This window comes from Mus pahari, chromosome 13 (genome assembly GCF_900095145.1).
Source record: "Mus pahari chromosome 13, PAHARI_EIJ_v1.1, whole genome shotgun sequence".
In the NCBI taxonomy this organism is placed as follows: Eukaryota; Metazoa; Chordata; class Mammalia; order Rodentia; family Muridae; genus Mus; species Mus pahari.
In genome coordinates, this window is record NC_034602.1 from 26,663,409 (window position 1) to 26,669,133 (window position 5,725).

A 5,725-nucleotide genomic window follows, 5' to 3' on the forward strand; every position below is an offset into this window, starting at 1 on the left:
GATTTCCTGAGGGTGGTCTGAGGGCACTGCTAGGACACCAGCTCAGAGCTAGTAGCCTGGGCTGCCAGAGCTGGACGACCCCAGAGGCCCCCGGAGTTCTGGCATGGGTAGATTTGGCTCATCAGCCTGATGATGCTTCCAGCTCTGAGCTTCTCTCCTTCCGTGACCTTATCAGCCTGCCGGGATGTGTAAACCATGAGCTAACTGTGTGGGAATGCACTTTCCTCTGGCTGCCCCTTCAGAGTCTGCTGGTCCCCATCAGCACAGCGCTGACCTCCACCTCCGCCCACTCCCAGTTTTCCAGTGAGGAGCCCAGGACTATAGTGTGATAGGCCAGGTATGACTAGCCTCTAATTACTGCCTTCCATGGGAGTGACAAACAATAGGGTACCTCTGCTCAGAAGGGCCTTAGTCCCGGCTTCACGTCTGCTGTTGTGGCAAGGTATCAGGCACCCTCAGACCCCCCCCCCCCGCGCCAGTGTAGGATGGAGCCTGTGCCTGTCTAAGTGTGCCTGTGGCTCAGCCAGAGATGCCCTCTCACTTAAGCCGGGTGGGGTGCTGGGCTTTGCTCCGCTGCCCATAATGGAGATCGGGCATCTCCTGCAGAGAGTGTCCCTTCCAAGACCAGGGAAGACCCAGATCCTCATTCCTGAGCTCACCCTTTGGACAGGGTGGTCTGGGCTGTATCTGACTCTCTTGCGTGGCTTCCCCAGTGACATCAAATTTGAGGGGCAGCAATGTAGCCTAAGCCAGCTGTATTGGCATGTGATTTAACAGCATAAAAGCCACCCCTTCACAGGGAGCAACTCAGCATGTCACCACATTGCCGCCTCAAGGAGAAGAGACTCCATGCCTGTGAGCAGCTGCTTGCTGTGGTGTGAACATGCGTCTCAGTCTGTGCTGTCATGCACGGTGGTTATTTCCTAAGGATGGACCGTCTCTAGTGTGACGCCCCGATCACCTGCACTGGGATCGCGAGATCCAGCCTGCTACCATTCCCTTGCAGGAAGAGGATGTGCTGGCTACTTTTTCTAACAACTTGACACAAGCCACGTCATCTGGGAAGAGGGAACCTCAACTGAGAAGGTACCCCCACCAGATTGGCCCATGGTGCATTTTATTGCTAATTGATGCGGAAGGACCCAGCTTACTATGGATGACGTCACCTCTGGGCTGGTGGTCCTGGGAGCTGTAATAAACCAGGCTGAGCAAGCCAATAAACAGTAAGGCTCTGCTTCTGTTGCTGCCTCCAGGTTTCTGCTCTGATTTCCTGAGATGCGGAAGTATGTGAAATAAACCTTTTCCTTCTAACGTTGCTTTTTGGTCATGATGTTTTATCCTAGTAACAAAAACTCCAATGAAAACAGAGACTGGGGAGGCTCATGAAACCACAGAGCCATGTGACCTTCATGAAGCCCCTCTCCCTCTCCATTGCTAATTTCTACTGTAATTAATTGTAATTAATTGCCATTGTAAATAACTGTAGACACCTGAAAGTTACTCAAGCTCTTGTGTGTAACCCCTAATGAACTCGCTGACTCACTGAGCTGGGTCTGGATAGAATGCTTTCTTAGGTTTGTCATGCCCTCCCTATGTAGACAGACATTTCTTTACATCTTCCCAGGAGACATGCTATAACCAAATACCAGAGACTAGTTTACTTATAAGCAGTTAGTTGTTTTTGTTTTTTTTCAATGTCAGAAGTGGACGTCCTGAGCCAAGGCATCCATCCACATGTTCCATGTCTTTCTCATGACAGTGGTATGCAACATGTGTCCCCTTGGCAGGAGAACCAGCCTGCTCAGTGCTAGGGATCCAGCTCATGCCTTACATACGTTAGACACTGCTCTACCAGCCCCATGGCCCTTACTGTCTGAACACTAAGCCTTCCAGAAGGGAAGCTCATACCTAACCTCCTCTTGCTTATTTTTCCATAGTAACCTTATAGTAAATTTACCTAGTTACAGAGAAAAATCTTCACTGTTGCCAGAACAATGCATTTGCTTAGAGTGAAGGTGTATTGCTGTGTCTGATTGTAAGTGTGTATCACTGCAGCATATGAGCAAGGTTCCTTTTTCTTGCTGGGACCTGCGTCCCACAGCAACCCTGTCAAGTTCTCCCCTAAAGCTCTGGCAAGCTGCATTTGTTCCCTGCTTATGGTTCCCAGTGCTACCTTTCCTCGTGACCTCTCTCGACAGAAGCAGTTGGATCTGAAAGGGGTTTTGTCTCTGAAGAGTAGCTCTGAGCACAGCTGCCTTACTGAATTTACTGCTCTTCTTGTAGCTTTCCTGGGGCCTACCTGAAGTCTTAATGGGGTGCACATGTGGGTTGGGCTTGTTTCCGGGTGTGTGTTTGTGTGTGTGTGTGTGTGTGTGTGTGTGTGTGTGTGTGTGGACCCTTTCTGGGCAGGGTAGGCCTGGCTAAACACTGGCTGAGGCAGGAGTCTTGCCCACCCAGCCCTGGATTTCTGGGCTCTGGGTGTGGTCTCTGGGGCCTATGGACAGTAGACTGGCTACAGGTGGACAAGGCACTCCTAGCCGAAATCTCAGGGAAGATGCCATGCTATACACACCTGAATGCAGAATGTCCAGCGAGGCAAGAGGCCTGAGCACATCTGAACTGTGTGGTGGCACTTCAGCCATGCCTGGGAGCCTGTTTCCCATGTGACAGGTGGCAGCTGTTGTTCTAGAACTGGGCCTTACAGCAGGGTGCCTGGTTCTGGGGTTACACAGTGTATGCTGAGACTGGGGACCATAACCTGGGAGCCCAGTCCCTATTGCCCATCATCCTGAGGGTGGATCAGAGCAACCCAGTGTCCTCCCACAGACCGTCCATGCAGTGCTGCTCGGACAGTGGCCTCAGACAGGGTGGGGCAGTGGGGGTGGGGGCACAAACCATCTGGTGTTGGTTGGCCCATCTCTGCCAGCACCAGGCCTTTCTCGAATGACTGTCCTCATTCACCCCATGCTCCACCCACTGGTGCCTGCCAGGGGCCCTTACCGTGCCCCACCCAGCAGCCCTACATGGGCATCTCCCACAACAAACCTTAGGTCCTTAGAGACAGGGACAACTAGGGACCCTCAGCTTTGATGAGGTAGAAGGCTGAGGGCCTGGTGGCCATCAGGAAGCCACATTTGTCTCCAGAGCTCTCATGTTGCTATCTTCTGGTTTCGGGCTCCCCACACCCTGCACCCTAGAGAGGAGTGGCTGGGGACCAAAGGAGAGGGAGAGGGAGCTGTGGGGCTGTGGCTTGAGGGAGAGCCAGGCCCAGCATGTGGTTTTCATTTTGGGTGTGACTGGCTCCTCCAGCCTCAGTTCCTCCCCCACACTGGGCTGGGGGCTGCCAGGGTGACCCTGCCTTGCCTGGGGCCAGCATAGACAGAAGATATCCTGTGCATCCCCAAGATAGCCAGTGGGCAGTGACTGGGCCTTGCCACCTCTCAATGCTGTCTTCAGGACCAGTTGGGGCTTATTCATCATACCCAGGTCCTCTTCCCTGGGCTGACCCCTGGGCCTACAGAACTAATGGAACCAGGAGCTCCCAGAACTTGTGGCCTGGCACTACCCACAGCTGCCTACAGCCAAAGTCACCTGCCTAGAACACCCTTGTCTCTGCCCTTCCTGGATGCTCATCACTCTTACCACCTGAAACAGCCTCAAGTAGGGCACATATGTAATCACACAGACCAGCATCCTCTGTGGGGACCATGTCCTGGGGAGAGGCTCCTACAGATAAGAAGGTACATAGAAGATGGATGAGGGAAGTTGGTCCACTCAACCAACAGCAAGCATCTTTGGAGTGAGGCAATGTTCTAGCACCACAGGGGCTGCAGGATCCCAGGCTGAGGTTCGGTGGCAGTTGGAGGTCTATGCACTAATCTCTCTGCCCAGAGCCCTGCGTGGGAGAAGACAGAAAGTCTGGGCTGCCTGAGACTAACAGGCCAGGTAGTCAGTGCCCCCAGGAGGGCTGTGGTTTGAATACAGACTCAAGTCCAGGCTGGGCCCTAGCATGGAGGCAGTCATGTTGACAAGTGGCTTGTCATTAGAAGACTTGTAGGAAGTAGGCTGGGGAAAAGAGTAAGGCACACTACTGTCACAGCAAAGTCAGCTGAGGCTGGACCACCCCAGGGTGTGGCTGTGGAGGGGAGCAGATGTGAAGTCATCACATAGCTTCCCTGAAGAGGCCTAGCAGGGCCCCACACTGCACTCACCTTGGCCCGGCAGCCATCATTCACACATGTCCAGGAGCCAGGAGCTCCCCTGTCATTAGCCAAGCTGGCTAGGCCTAAGGATGGGGTTTTTTCCTAAGCAATTTCCAGGATTCTACATTTGCTAAAACATTCATCACTTTTATTGGAAAGCTGGCTTCTGGCCCTGCATCTTGGTTTCCCTGGCCCTGGCTCCCTCTCCGACAGTTACCAGGCTCTGGGCTGGTGTTCAGGCCTGCTCTCCTTGATGGTAGCCAGGCCCTGGAGGGCTCCTCCTCACTCTACACAGTCACAGATCAGGAGGTAGGGGGCTTTCTTAATTAGTGATTGATGGGGGATGGCCCAGCCCATTGTGGGTGGGGCCATCTCAGGGCTGATGGTCCTGAGTTCTATAAGAAAGCAGGCTGAGCAAGCCACAAGGAACAAACCTGTAAATAAAACTCCTCCATGGTCTCTGATTCAGCTCAGGTCTGCCCTGCTTGAGTTCTTGTCCTGATTTCCCTCAGTGGTAAACAGTGATATGGACATTTAAGCCAAATATATCATTTCCTCTCCAAGTGGCTTTGGGCATGGTGTTTCATCACCATAATAAAAACCCTAACAAAGACAGAGATTGGTACCAGGAGTGGGGTACTGCCGTGGCGGACCTGACCATGTTGTTTTGGGGAGGATTGTGGGAGGACTAGAAGAGTTATTCAGTGCTGAGAGCTCAGTGGGCTGTTCTGTGAGGCTTGAAAGACAAGAATGTTGAGAGCAGTGCAGACAGTGGAGACCTGCTGTGTTTCCGAGGGAAGCAAAGACTCTACCAAAACCTTTTGTATGAAAAATCTGTGGTGTCTGGACAGCTGGAGCTGAAAAATCAGCAGGGATTAATGAGAGACCAGAACCATTAAAGGAACAGCTTTGCCTCGTTGGGATGCTGGTCAGCTGGAGCTGAGACATGAGCTGTGATTAAGAGATCAGAAGCCAGGAGGAAGTGGCAAATCCCTTTAATTCCAGCTCTCTGGAGGTAATGGCAGATGGACTTCTGAGTTTGAGGCCACCCAGGGCTACACAGAGAAACGGGGGGGGGGGGGGCATCACTGAGGTGAAATCTGCTGGGAAGTGTTTCCTCAGAGTTAGCACACAGAAGCTGTGCTCCAGAGGTGGCAGCCAAACTTGGTCATATGTAAGAGTCTCCAAGGTAGTACTGGTATTGAAAGCATGAAGAGGTCAGCTGAGGTTTGGCACTTTGAGAGGTCAGGAGAAGGGGCAGCCTCAGCAGCATTCGAAGTCCCAGGATAGAAGGGGGAACAGAGAGAAGCGGAAGCCTGGCACTCTGAAGAGAGCCCAAGAGAGGCTATGGGAGAAAGTGCAGCCCATGAGATGACCACCAAGAACAGCAGAAGCCATGGAGTGAAGATGGCCGAGCCTAGAAAATAATCTAAATATGTAGCAGAGGGCAGAGCCAGAAAAACGACCCAGTCAGAAGGAGCCCAGAAGATTCTAAGTGGATCCCAGACATGGGTAATCAGTGA